Here is a 15,252-nt window from a genome sequence, read left to right as displayed (position 1 = left end):
TGCACGTCCGCATGTATCCCGTGCCACCCAACGTGCTCTAGAAGGTGTAAGTCAACTACCCTGGCCAGCAAGATCTCCAGATCTGTCCCCCATTGAGCATGTTTGGGACTGGATGAAGCGTCGTCTCACGCGGTCTGCACGTCCAGCACGAACGCTGGTCCAACTGAGGCGCCAGGTGGAAATGGCATGGCATGCCGTTCCACAGGACTACATCCAGCATCTCTACGATCGTCTCCATGGGAGAATAGCAGCCTGCATTGCTGCGAAAGGTGGATATACACTGTACTAGTGCCGACATTGTGCATGCTCTGTTGCCTGTGTCTATGTGCCTGTGGTTCTGTCAGTGTGATCATGTGATGTATCTGACCCCAGGAATGTGTCAATAAAGTTTCCCCTTCCTGGGACTATGAATTCACGGTGTTCTTATTTCAATTTCCAGGAGTGTAGTTCTGCACGACGACCTAGACAAACTATTAGTTTAAAATACAAAATTTCATGTGTGTTAAATACTGTATGCGTTTATAAATAAAACATTTGTAATTTTAGGAAAAATATACAACAGCTAAGAATAATAAGAAGTATAAACTGTGACAGCACAAGGTTCACACGGATTTAGATTAAAATAAAATATACACGAGTTTTAGAACGCTTTGGCCTTTCAATCACCGTTTTCTTCCACACAATACAGAGAACTTGTTAAGGGAACTTAAATGCGGTGCAGACATATTAATTGCAATACAACATCCCTCGGAGTTCACATAATTAACTCTCCCTATGAAATATGAGCCTAGAATAGAAGGAAAGACGCGTCATAGGAATAAAAAACAAACAAACAATCGAATTAGAAGCAGATATACTAAAACATGTACGAGGGTCGTTCAATAAGTAATGCCCCACATTTTTTATCTCAGGACACATTTATCGTTAAGAGTCAGAATTTGATGACGATATACACCAACATGTCTTATCCATGTCCTGTTTTCCTACGTAGTCTCTATCACGTTCTATGACCGTACGCCAACTTTGTGTAAGAGCATGTATGCTGGTAAAGGCTCTTGTCCTGTAGGCAAAGTTACGTTTTCACTGCACGACTGACACTATCGTCATCTTCAAAGTGCGTTCCCCGTAGATAATCCCGAAGCGGCTCAATGGGATGGAAGTCCGAGGGTGCCAGGTCTGGTCTGTAGGGTTGATGAGGCAGTGATGTCCAAACGAATGTGGCGATGTGTTCCCAGATTCTCATACTTGTGTGTGGGCGTGCATTGTCGTGTTGGAGCAATATTTCTGCTGGATCCTTTCCGATCTGACTCGCCGGGAATAGTTCTTGAATTTATTCAATCTTCACCTATGACTCTGAACTGATGGTTGACTCTCTTGGCATCACATCCACGAGAATGACGCCATCACAATCCTATAAGACTGTCACCACGACGTTTTCGGCAGAGAGGGTTGTCTTGAACTACTTCTTTTGTGGTGAATGGGGATGATGCCAGTCCATGGACTGCCCTTTTGTTTCCGGCGCAAAGTGGTGCACCCAGATCTCGTACCCCGTAACGATACGACACAGAAAGGCCTCTCCGTCGGTCTCAAAATACTCCAACAATTCAGATGAAATGGTCTTTCTTTGAAGCTTGTGGCCCGCTGCGAGCATTCGTGGAACCCATCTTGAACACCTATTGGAATATCCGAGAGTCTCGATCATTGAAAACGCACTTCCAATGCTGACCGACAACCGTTGAGCCGATTGTTGAGTGTGATGAGCCGGTCGACACGAATAATGTCTTCCCCACGATTTAGCATGTCTGGAGCTGTGGCTGTGACACGATGTCCCGAGCGTGGCTTATCATGGAGCTCTGTTTCTGCATTTCCTGAGGCTGTAACTTTCTTTATCCATCGCCCAACTGTACCATCAGCTGCAGAATGGACATATACTGCACACAAACGCTTAGGGATGTTCACCATGGCTCTGCCACATGTCAGAACGGTTCGAAACTTCACCGGCGAACGGAACAATCATCAAATGTGAACCACCAACATGGACGTATGTCTGTGTGTATTAATGGCTCTTTAAAAAAATGTGGGGCATTACTTATTGAACAACCCTCATAGATACAAAGAAATATGCTAACCTCAATGGGACTATAAATGGATTCAAAAATTCTCCGTCCATGCGCGAGTAGCAAAGCTGGTGGCTTCTAGTACAAGTGAACTAGTAGTGCACCGATGGAAGAAATAATCAGAATATGTTGCTAACGGAACACTAATTAAAAGAATCCGCTGGTCTAACTGAGGATCTTTGTTGTTTAATATCAGACGAAATGGAATTCTACATCATACTTAAAGGGAAACCATTATCCCCATTAACAATATCATCAGATAATCGAATTTCAGTAGCCTCTGGTATAAACCATTTCGAGTAGCGGAAAGCAGGAGCGATCATTTGTGCCCCATTATAGATTACATCGTCGTATGTTCCTCATCAAGGTAGTATTCTGCCACAGTGGATTTTTCCGGCTGGAGCAAACGAGTGTGACGATGGCACTTACATAACAGCCCTGATTGTTACAGGCAGTTTGACCAATATAAGGCACCCCAGAATCTCACGGAATTTTGTATACAAGGGGATTCCTCAGCCCTAATTCATCATTTGCTGATCCATGAAGGGAGCTAATTTTAGCCGGTGGCATAAACACATTTTTTCTTGAAATTTTGGAGGGTACACTCCCAACAAAAGATAGAAAAGCAACTTACTTATAAGTATCCTCTGATGGGTTCCCCGACGGTTCGAACTGGAAGAGTACGGCTTATTTGTTAGTCAGTTAGTCACTCTGCTCAAAAACAACATTAAGATAGTACATTGCCTGTATCAAATTTTCTTCGTCGGAAATGCCGTAGGCTTTGTTCGCCCAAGTCTACAAGACCGCCGTGCGTTGGTACGGTGGATGAGAGCCGGTCGCAGGAAGATAATGATCAGTATGCCTAGGTTTATGAGATACACTGTGCTTCAAAGTGCCATCCTAATTTCTGTGAACAAAAACATCAAGAAAATGAAGTCTGCCTTGCTTTTCAACATCCATCGTAAATTTGACTCTAGGATGGAGACAATTAAAACGATCTAGCATCAACCCGGTGAGGCCAAACCATAAAGTATCATGTAAGTATCTCCAAAGAGAGGTAGGTTTAAGAAACGAAAGCCTGAGCGCCGTGTCTTCAAACACTTTCATAAAAAGATGTATGACTATGAGGGAAACAGGGCTCCTATTAGCCACTGTGTCAATTTGCTCAAAATATGTATCATTACATAAGAAATAAAACGATGTCAGCACACGGCGGCATAATTTAGTTGCTTCATGGTCAAGCTTCTTACCAATTAACGATAGGACCTCTTCCAGAGGAACCCGAGTAAAAAGTGGCACAACATCGAAACTAGCAAGTCTGAAGGACCAAGGCATAAAGATTTCGCCGGCCGCGGTGGTCTCGCGGTTCTAGGCGTTCAGTCCGGAACCGCGCGACTGCTACGGTCGCAGGTTCGAACCCTGCCTCGGGCATGGATGCGTGTGATGTCCTTAGGTTAGTTAGGTTTAAGTAGTTCTAAGTTCTGGGGGACTGATGACCACAGATATTAAGTCCCATAGTGCTCAGAGCGATTTGAACCATAAAGATTTCAACCGTCGGAGATATTCCATTCAATTGTACATTTGATGTTAACGTTTTCCAAAGTGGTGTCTGAGAACAGGACGTAAATATTTGGCAAAATTGTAGTTAGGATCACCTAGATTGCTCACACTTGACCAGAGAGAAATCCCATGCTCATGAACTTTCTAAGCAGTTCACCCATCATCTGGTGAAAGACGCTTAGAGCTACTACTGCGAAGCCAGAGCGGGTCGCACGTCTAGCGTAAATGTAAGTAGTAGGGAGTCTTTTCTTAAGTTACACTCTGCGCATCACGGTCTTGTGGTTTGCGTTGCTGACTCTCGAGCACGGGGCCCCGAGTTCGATTCTCAGGTGGGTTGAGGATATTCTCTGCTAGGGACACTCTCTCTCTCTCTCTCTCTCTCTCTCTCTCTCTCTCTCTCTGTCTCTGTGTGTGTGTGCGTGTGTGTGAGAGAGAGAGAGAGAGCGCGTATGTGCGTGCGCGCCCATGTGTGTTGTCCTCATCATCATTTAACCAACATCGACCTGCAAGTCATCGAAGTGGCGTAAAATAAAAGGACTTGTACCAGGCGGCCGAACTTCTCAGAAGGGTACTCCTGGCCACAAATGCCAAGCACACCTTTCTGAAGGTATTACTCTGGAGTAGAGTTGTAAAGCTACCTTGCACTACTGTAGCCTGTGGTAAGTAAGTGTAGACCATGGAAGTTCTCCTAGTTGCTTGGGTTAGTGAAAGTCGCAACCACGTTACTTGTGCATTGGGTGTGTTGCATACCGATCGGGCGTCGACGTAAGAATTACTTTCTTAACGTATACTACTAGCGTCTTATTAGATTCCGCTAAAAAACCGGAAGTGGTAAACCGTCTAGAAGCTGAGTGCGGATGTGTAAAGGGCCAGGTGACCTGAGCCGTGGTAAAAAATGGCTATTTTGAAGGGCGCGGTGCAGCGCGTTGTGTGAAGCAGTCGCCCTCCGTTTCTGGCGGTGGCGCCGCTGTGGCTATCGCAGCTTTGGTGTCTTCCTCTGGTGGGAAAGCGGAAAGGTTGCCTGTTCACGTGCATTTAAGGGGCGATATCAGCTCGGCAGGGGGTCCGTCGGGGTGAGGCTAAGTCAGTGAGTCTGTCAGTCTGGGCGAGTCTGGTCAGTTGGTCAGTCAAGTTAGTCTTGGTCTGTCTCTCGTCCGCATTGGTGAGGCGGTTAGAGTCTGTCTGTCGTCCGGAGTGCTAGTATATGTTAGGCCACCAGTCTGCTCCAGTTTGCTCAGGAAATGGGCATTGGCGGTTGGATCGATCGGTTGGTCGGTCGCGCACTGGGACACAAGATGGCTTCTCCTCCTGGAGCGTCGGCGCATGTGAGGTCGCCACGTGAGTCCAGAGGCCGCGCCGTATAGCGAGGCGTAGTGACTTCGCGCCCGACACGAGAGCAACAGGAGTCAACCCACGACATCGGTCTGGACGGGGCGAGCTGCGATGCCGTGAGACGGGAGATCGGCGCGCCTTCCTGCGTCCGTTGAAGCGGCTGGCAGCGGACAGTTCGGGAGAGCGTTTGGGGGGTGCTGCGCCAGGTCTTCGCCAGAAATCGCAGTTATTAGAAGTTAAGTGATTAGTGATACGTTGTTTCAGTTACTTGTTAAATTCTACTTGTCTTCTTGGCCAGTCTCTCGTCCCCAGCTTGCTCGTCTGTTTCCCGTCCGCATTTGTTAGCAGTTAGTGTCTGTCTGTCTGTCTGTCTGTCGGTTTGCCATACCTTAATAGCTGCCTCTGTCATGTTTGTCGGATTCGGTGTTAACGAATTTATTGCTTAGAGGCCGAATTCTTGAAAACTGTTTTTGTCTTGCCTATCATCTTGCGAGGTGGTATATGTATAATGTAGAGCATGTTGTACATTTTACGTAAGTCTGCATTTTATGGGTTTTATTGAAATAGTCATTTTAGGTTATAAGGTTGCCACCCTTCCACCGTAAGAGTCCATTAAAAAGATTTTTTTAATGTAATTTCGGTGGCAAATCATTTGAGTGTTGTACCATTTCCATCCCTCTTACGGGGTGCATCGTTTACGTGTTTGTGTGAGTTGTTAAAATTTGTTTTAGTTGAAAGTAATCTGGTGTTGCAGATTAGCACCAGTGTACTCTTTCAGAGGTTGTTGTGAGCGGTCATGACTACGGCAGGCAAGCTTCTAAGCCCGAAGGCTCCTACTGGTAATATTGTTCTAACTTCCTCTACATAAAATCGTAACTTGAATGATTTCGAGGTTGCTTTTCTGCTTATAATTTTATCTCTGTTTTTGAAAAGGCTTTTATGAATAAAATTCACATTTGTTAAAAGTAATTTAATTTTCCTTCTGTTGCTTCCTGGCAACTACTTCCACGATCACCTAGTGTGATTAAATTTGTTAATGTTCTTGATGAATCGGCAGTAAATAAAGTAAATTCTGTAAGAAAAAAAATTGGAAGTAAATTTACGGTTCATGACCTACGAAATATTTTTGTTCTGCGTATTTATCCTCGTATATGTTACTTAATAAGAAACTGCATTTAAAACAAAACTCAAAGATAAATCAGGTTTTATTCGAAAACAAATGGATTTCTAACGAGACAGAGAGTTGATGTAGTAAAATTAAAGAAATGTAGTCTTATCATACAGAGTAGAAAACGCCATTTCCTCAACAAATAGGTAATAAGAAATGAAAAAGAGAAATATATCAGATATCGCCTCAATACTCATAAACAAATTTCGCATTTTTCAGTAACAACAGTAAGCTCTTGCCTTTGATCACGATGAAGAACATATTATTGAGTACAAAATAACATCAATTATATGTATTTTTTATGTTCGTGCATATAAACTGCACTCGCGCCAAACGAAATTGAATTGATCACATAAATCCGCAATAAGCAATCAAGTAATTGTTATTACTTATAAAATGCATTTAATATTCTGTAACGCTACAAGACACACAGTGAAAAAAAGAAAAGAGAAGTCGTCAGTCCCATTTTATTTCTTACACATTAATCTACTTTTCTTTCTCCATCAATTCTACCGACACCACGACGTCATTTATGTTGTGTACCAAAACTACAGAATCACAGTTTCGGTAGATCGCAACTCTGGTGTGACGAGTAGCGTTGCACGGAAGGGCGACATGTGGGTGATAGGACCAGCATAGATGCATTTGAAACGTGTTGCTGCACAAGAATACTAAAGATTATGCGAGTAGAAAGGAATTGGGCCGAAGGGATGTTTATGGTGAAAGTTGACTGAAGGTGTCAGTTGACAGAGCACATCACGAGACAGGTAAGCGACTTCAATTGGATGTAGGCTGCAGCGTTTCGGCACGTGACAGACTGGCACGGAGAGCTGCTTCAAATCAGCCTTCGGACAGAATCACAACAATAACGTGCCTTCGTTTTATTAGAAGGCTATAATTTGTCGTTCGTTTCACGTTACTGGCACGCTTCGCTTGTGGTTGAAATGAATAGGCACGTTTTACTGAACAAATACGCCGCGAGTGGCAGAAAACAGGTCCCGGTGGGGGGGCGCTTTATCCCCGGCCGCAGCCACGCCGCTCCGGTGCGCGTTGACAGATAAACGCGAGGCGCTACCCGGAACTAATCTCGCAATTACCGGCCACCGTCACGCGCCGGCCTCGTGTGGGAGGCGGGGGCGGAGGCGGAGGAGGTGGCAGGCGGCATCGGCATTCGGCGCGCTCGCCGCAAAAGCCTCCCAGCTGGCACGATACACTACAAAACGCGTTTTCCGATCGAGCACGTAGCGCCAGCCACGCACGCAGTGATATATTGGCTAAACTCGGCTCGCGGCCTACACGGCTCGCGAGTTTATGGCTGCTATAAAAGGAGGCAAAGGGATGCGGGAGGGGAGGGGCCGCGACACGGGGGGTCGGCCGTCGCTGCCGCTGCCGCTGCCGGCCCACCGCATATTACTGGGAGAGGACTGGGGCCCCGAGCCCAGCGGGTCCGTCACAAGGAATTCTTTATGTGCGGCAAGTGGTCGCCGGCGGTCCTCAATATCTGACGGCCATTGTGGCAGCCGCGCCAAGCTGCTATACCGCCTCCCTTCACGGCTCGCCGCCCTATTGTTAGACGCTGTGCCACGTCTGCAGGAAGACTAGCGACACAACGGCACCCTTCCAGAGCCAGTGGTCGTCCACCTCCCTGTTCCAGGAGAAGGAGTTACATGTACCAGCAGACAATGAAACATATGTACTGGCCTAAAGACGCAGCAACAAGTTTCCATTTAGTGGCGTTTCATACTGTACAACCACATCTTTACGATTACTCGGAGATCTGTGTTTGAGCTGCGGTGTGTGGCATGGGACTCTGGCATCTGGCGAATTACTGTGCATATTGCTGTCTGACGCCTCAGAAAAAGTACTTGCATAGCTAGTGTAGGAGACCTGCAGTATGCTTTTATGGAGATCCAAAAGTGGTAACTATACTTATCGAAACCAGTAATCGACAATGAAGGTTGTTTACAAGCGAACCTGGATAAAAAATTCACCACCTCTCAAGTAATACGCATACGTGTTTGGTACAGGATTCATAAAAGCACATTTGAACCGAGGTAAAAATTGCTGTTTTGAAGAGCGCGCCGCAGCGCGTTGTCTGAAGCAGTCGCCCTCTGTTTCTGGCGGTGGCGCCACTGTGGCAATCGCAGCTTTGGTGTCTCCCTCTGGTGGGAAAGTGGAAAGGTTGTCTGTTCACGTGCATTTAAGGGGCGCTATGAGCTCGGCAGTTGGTCAGTCGGAGTGAGTCTGGGTCAGTCACTCGTCACCGGTTGCTGGTCTGCTTCTCGTTCGCATTCGTGCGGCAGTTAGTGTCTGTCTGTCGTTCGGAGTGCTAGTGTGTCTGTCGTTTGGATCAAACTATAAAGCTGGCAAAATTAGAGTCTTGCCACTCCGCCAGTAACAGAACTCAGCTAGTGGTCGCCCGGTCGGGGCTGAGTTCCTGCATCTGAGTCAGCGCGTTAGGCCGCCAGTCTGCTCGAGTTGCTCGGGCAACGGTCATTGGCGGTTGGATCGATCGGTTGATCGGTCGCGCACTGAGACACAAGACGACGTTTCCGCCTTGAGCGTCGGCGAATGTGAGGTCGCCACGTGAGTCCAGTGGGCCGCGCCGTATAGCGAGGGGTAGTGGCTTCGCGGCAGACACGAGAGCAACAGGAGTCAACCCACGACATCGGTCTGCCCGGTGCGAGCTGCGACGCCGTGAGACGGGAGATGGCGCGCCTTCCTACGTCTGTTGAAGCGGCTGGCAGCGAACGGTTCGGGAGAGCGTTGGGGGTGCTGCGCCAGGTCTTCGCCAGAAATCGCAGTTTGTTAGAAGTGAGTGCTGACATGTTATTTCATTTACTTCTTAAATTCTACTTGTTTTCTTGGTCAGTCTCTCGTCCCTAGCTTGCTCGTCTGTCTCTCGTCAGCATTTGTTAGGCAGTTAGTGTCTGTCTGTCTGTCTGTCTGTCGGTCTGCCGTACGTTAATAGCTCCCTCTGTCATGTTTGTCGGATTCGGTTCAAATGGTTCAAATGGCTCTGAGCACTATGCGACTTAACTTCTGTGGTCATCAGTCGCCTAGAACTTAGAACTAATTAAACCTAACTAACCTAAGGACATCACGCACATCCATGCCCGAGGCAGGATTCGAACCTGCGACCGTAGCGGTCGCTCGGTTCCAGACTGTAGCGCCTAGAACCGCACGGCCACTCTGGCCGGCTCGGATTCGGTGTTAACGAATTTATTGCTTGAATTGTAACGGCCGAATTCCTGAAATATATTTTTATCTTGCCTATCATCTTGAGAGGCGGTATATGTGTAATGTAGAGTATGTTTGGCTAACCTTGTATATTTGATGTAAGACTGCATTTCATGGGTTTTTATTTAAATGGTTATGTTAGTATATAAAGTTGGTACCCTTCCACCGTAAGAGTTTTTTATTTTTGTATATCAAGTAGCACCTTCGGTGGCAAGTTAACCTTTTAATGTTAGCGTTTTGTACCATTTCCATCCCTCCTACAGGGTGAATAGTTTATGTACTTGTGTGAGTTGTTAAAATTTTTAGCTTAATGTAATCTGGTGTGTTGCAGATCTGCACCATTGTAGTCTTTCAGAGGTCGTTGTGAGCGGTCGTGACTACGGTTGTGTCAAAAGGGAGCGGCAAGGTTCTCAGCCCGAAAGCTCATACTGTCAAAAATTTGTTCTTTCTGCCTCTGAATAAATTGTAACTTGATATTTAGAGGGTGCTTTCTGATTATAATTTTAAATCTGTATCTAAGAAAAAAGGGAAAAAGAGTTTTAGGAATAAAATTTCCATTTGTTGAAAGAAATTTGATTTGTTTTCATCAGTTACCCACTGGCAACTACTTCCCCGCTCACATAGTGTGATTAAATGAGTTAATGTTCTTGATGAATCGCTAGTAAATAAAGTAAATTCTTAAGAGGAAGGTTTGAAAATAAATTCACGGTTCAACATTCAAACTATTTCTCAACCGCTTCGATCAGCACACAGTGAAACCACCCAAACAACTGTCGTAACTCGTCCTTGACTTGCTAACCTCGATGTTGGATCAGCCTAAAATGAAAATGGAATATGTTTTTAAGCATCTCTTACCTTACATCCAGAGATGATGATCTATGACCGAAACCGGTAGACGACATAGGTTAAATACAACAGTTGATGGTTAAATGAATCTTCTAAAATACTTAACGACTGTTGGTTCTCGCCCGACGAAAATATTAAATACACTCAAGTGGTAAAAAGTCTTTTGAAAAGGTATTGATCTGGACAGTAAACTCATTAGAAGGTCTTACACGCCAAGACGGGTTCCTGACGCAACTACCCTCGTGGAAATGGAAAAAAGAACACATTGACACCGGTGTGTCAGACCCACCATACTTGCTCCGGACACTGCGAGAGGGCTGTACAAGCAATGATCACACGCACGGCACAGCGGACACACCAGGAACCGCGGTGTTGGCCGTCGAATGGCGCTAGCTGCGCAGGATTTGTGCACCGCCGCCGTCAGTGTCAGCCAGTTTGCCGTGGCATACGGAGCTCCATCGCAGTCTTTAACACTGGTAGCATGCCGCGACAGCGTGGACGTGAACCGTATGTGCAGTTGACGGACTTTGAGCGAGGGCGTATAGTGGGTATGCGGGAGGCCGGGTGGACGTACCGCCGAATTGCTCAACACGTGGGGCGTGAGGTCTCCACAGTACATCGATGTTGTCGCCAGTGGTCGGCGGAAGGTGCACGTGCCCGTCGACCTGGGACCGGACCGCAGCGACGCATGGATGCACGCCAAGACCATAGGATCCTACGCAGTGCCGTAGGGGACCGCACCGCCACTTCCCAGCAAATTAGGGACACTGTTGCTCTTGGGGTATCGGCGAGGACCATTCGCAACCGTCTCCATGAAGCTGGGCTACGGTCCCGCACACCAGGGAGGGCCGTCTTCCGCTCACGCCCCAACATCGTGCAGCCCGCCTCCAGTGGTGTCGCGACAGGCGTGAATGGAGGGACGAATGGAGACGTGTCGTCTTCAGCGATGAGAGTCGCTTCTGCCTTGGTGCCAATGATGGTCGTATGCGTGTTTGGCGCCGTGCAGGTGAGCGCCACAATCAGGACTGCATACGACCGAGGCACACAGGGCCAACACCCGGCATCATGGCGTGGGGAGCGATCTCCTACACTGGCCGTACACCACTGGTGATCGTCGAGGGGACACTGAATAGTGCACGGTACATCCAAACCGTCATCGAACCCATCGTTCTAACATTCCTAGACCGGCAAGGGAACTTGCTGTTCCAACAGGACAATGCACGTCCGCATGTATCCCGTGCCACCCAACGTGCTCTAGAAGGTGTAAGTCAACTACCCTGGCCAGCAAGATCTCCGGATCTGTCCCCCATTGAGCATGTTTGGGACTGGATGAAGCGTCGTCTCACGCGGTCTGCACGTCCAGCACGAACGCTGGTCCAACTGAGGCGCCAGGTGGAAATGGCATGGCAAGCCGTTCCACAGGACTACATCCAGCATCTCTACGATCGTCTCCATGGGAGAATAGCAGCCTGCATTGCTGCGAAAGGTGGATATACACTGTACTAGTGCCGACATTGTGCATGCTCTGTTGCCTGTGTCTATGTGCCTGTGGTTCTGTCAGTGTGATCATGTGATGTATCTGACCCCAGGAATGTGTCAATAAAGTTTCCCCTTCCTGGGACAATGAATTCACGGTGTTCTTATTTCAATTTCCAGGAGTGTATATATATCTGAAGATGATCCAGAGCCTGGGAAACATATTATGTTGAAAGCGTACAGTACCGCCCGACATTGAAAATAGGTACAAAATACTTCATTATTTTTGTCAGAACAACACATTTTTTGTGTAAAAATAACTCAATTTCAATTAATGCAGCGAAGCCAGATACCAGTGTGGGAAAGAATGACTATTTATTTAATTGATCGCATGTGCACTCCCACAAAGTAAATCCCTACATCCAGTTTGGTGAGATCTGTGAAATGAATGAATGTATGGTTGTCTGCTAACCACAGATAGTGAATGTGAATATATGATCATCTTTGAGTCGATCCTTTGGCCACCTTTGGTGGGATCAAAGACATGAAATTTACCAGAGCTTTGAGCGCCTGAAATGTGGTTGACCAATACGGTGGCAAGGTGCTTCCCCCACCTCGACAGAGGTGCGAGATGACCTACAGAACGGCCATATTTCAACACTCTGCCGCTGGATCTTCTGCCGTTAAGACCTGTTTTTGTTGTGCTCCGTAATGACGAAAGAGTGGAGGCATGGTATGCATGTGGAATATTTAAGAGTAGTTTGAATTAATAATTTCTCTATCTCAGGAAATTTTGTGGGGACAATTAAATGTCAGGCAGGTAATATTAAGGGGATTTTAGTAATCTTCGGAAGTGGCCAACGGTCACAATGAAACCACGTGTAGCTATAAGTTGAGATACTTCCGTGTGCTTAAGTTAAGCTGAATTACTAGCGTGTGTACAATAAGTTGAAATATTTAAGAAATAGCGTGTGTATCATAAGTTGAAATATTTAAGAAATTACGTGTGCAGGACTTGAAATTAGAGACGAGTACTTCCACGTGGTGAGTACTGTGTGAGTCTCAATCTGTGTATGAGACAAAGGACAAAGAGAAGTACTCGTCCATGGTATCAGTTGAGGACTCGCGTGTGTGCTTAATATTAAACTGCATGATATGATTCCGTGTGACGCTAGATTTAAACTCTGAGAGAGAATCAAGGTGAGTCGGCCGTCTATCCAGCAACGCCACTTGGCTTGCATTGCACAGGAAGACGTGCATTTATCTCCAGAGTTCACAGTAGGAAAGTAGAATTACAAAGTGGGGCAGTGTCGTGTGAAACTGGGATAAATATTGATTGAAGTGGGAAAGCTGAAAGTGATAATGTTGTGACTATTTAGTGTTTAGTATTTCATATTGTTGTGTAGTGTATGTCATGTAATTTGGGTATGTGTGGTTTGCATGGGGGAGTAGCAAGGTAGTTTCAAAAGATTTGTGGGTTATGCTTGTTCCTTCTGTATCGCTCGATCTGGAGGAAAGTTTCGTGATGATTGTGAGAGTCGAAGTGTGAGGTATAATAAAAGATCCACCAGCCTATCCAGAAAGTGCACTGTAGAGTTAAATAAATTACGAGACCATAATATAGAGATTCACTAATGTAAAGCCATGCCCACTCGGCGGAATTTCTCATGTGTTATTGTTGTAGGTTATAGAATTTGTGTGTTTAGGTTAGAGAATTTATCGGAATAAATCAGATAGTGAAAAGAAAGAGATTGGTAGACTTTTCCTTCAAATTGTATGTTGCCATAATGTCCCGAATTTATAATGTGTGCGCCATTCATATTCAGTGGGATGGCCACGTGTTAATAAAAGCCGTTAAATAAAAGACAAAAAGAAAATGTGGTATTGCCAATGCGTAGTGTACAGTCAGAGTTCTGTAAATCACTGATAGTCAGATATGCGTTTCCGTTGCGTAGTAATCATATAGGTGGATAACTTGTAATTAAGTGTGAGTGCTAGGGTTCATGTTACTCGATAAATTAAGAAAGAATCCACTCGCTTGGCGGACCACTCATCTTGCAGGCCTGACTGCTTGATGCCACAGTATGAGCAAGGCATGTGGGTGCCTCTCAATGTAAATAAAAGTGTGCAATAGAGCCTGAAGAAAAAATGAGAATTGTTTGAAATATAGGAACAGGTGCTGTTTTTATCGGGACGAATATGTCAGCTGCAGTGGTAACACACAAATCTTTCAGAGCGCTCTCTCATTTCTCGTCTTTTATTGCAATGGCCATCACTCCTGAAGTAGGTAAGTCGTTATTCTGAGGAGGTGTCGATTTTAGATACACGCTGTCCCAGGTTTTCGCCATCCCTTGTGATCAACATATATAGAAATGGCAGTTTTTTTGTCCTTTTCTACTACCAACACACACGGATCGATACCTGCAGAAACTATCAAACCACCACCCGTGCAAGAAAAAGAGTCATGATTAATACGCTCGTAACGCGAGCGACCTTTGGAGAAAAGAGAACCACTTGTAAGAATATCAAGAGCTCAGATGGAAACCCAGTCCTAAGCAAAGAAGGAAAATCAGAATGGTGGAAGGAGGGAAGGAGTATATAGAGGGTCTATACAAGGACGATGTACTTGAGGACAATATAATGGAAATGGAAGAGGATGAAGATGAAATGGAAGATAAGATACTGCGTGAAGAGTTTGACAGAGCACTGAAAGATCTGAGTCGAAACAACTCTCCGCGAGTAGACAACATTCCATTAGAACTACTGACAGCCTTGGGAGAGCCAGCCCTGACAAAACTCTACCAACTGGTGAGCAAGATGTATGAGACAGGCGAAATACCCTCAGACTTCAAGAAGAATATAATAATTCCAATCCCAAAGAAAGCAGGTGTTGGCAGATGTGAAAATTACGGAACTATCAGTTTAATAAGTCACAGCTGCAAAGTACTTACGCGAATTCTTTACAGACGAGTTGAAAAACTGGAAGAAACCGACCTCGGGGAAGATCAGTTTGGAATCCGTAGAAATATTGGAACACGTGAGGCAATACTGACCCTACGACTTATCTTAGAAGAAAGATTAAGGAAAGGAAAACCTACGTTTCTAGGATTCGTAGACATAGAGAAAGTTTTGACAATGTTGACTGGAATAATCTCTTGTACAGAAAACAGATGGCAGTTATAAGAGTCGAGGGGCACGAAAGGGAAGCAGTGGTTGGGAAAGGAGTGAGACAGGGTTGTAGCCTCTCCCCGATGTTATTCAATCTGTATATTGAGGAAGCAGTGAAGGAAACAAAAGAAAAATTCGGAGGAGGTATTAAAGTCCATGGAGAAGAAATAAAAACTTTGAGGTTCGCCGATGACATTGTAATTCTGTCAGAGACAGCAAAGGACTTGAAAGAGCAGTTCAACGGAATGGACAGTATCTTGAAAGGAGGATATAAGGTGAACATAAACAAAAGCAAAATGAGGATAATGGAATGTAGTCGAATTAAGTCGAGTGATGCTGAGGGAA

Source organism: Schistocerca nitens, chromosome 1 (genome assembly GCF_023898315.1).
Source record: "Schistocerca nitens isolate TAMUIC-IGC-003100 chromosome 1, iqSchNite1.1, whole genome shotgun sequence".
NCBI lineage: Eukaryota > Metazoa > Arthropoda > Insecta > Orthoptera > Acrididae > Schistocerca > Schistocerca nitens.
The sequence above is the reverse complement of the archived record's forward strand: the minus strand, read 5'-3'. Positions refer to the sequence as shown.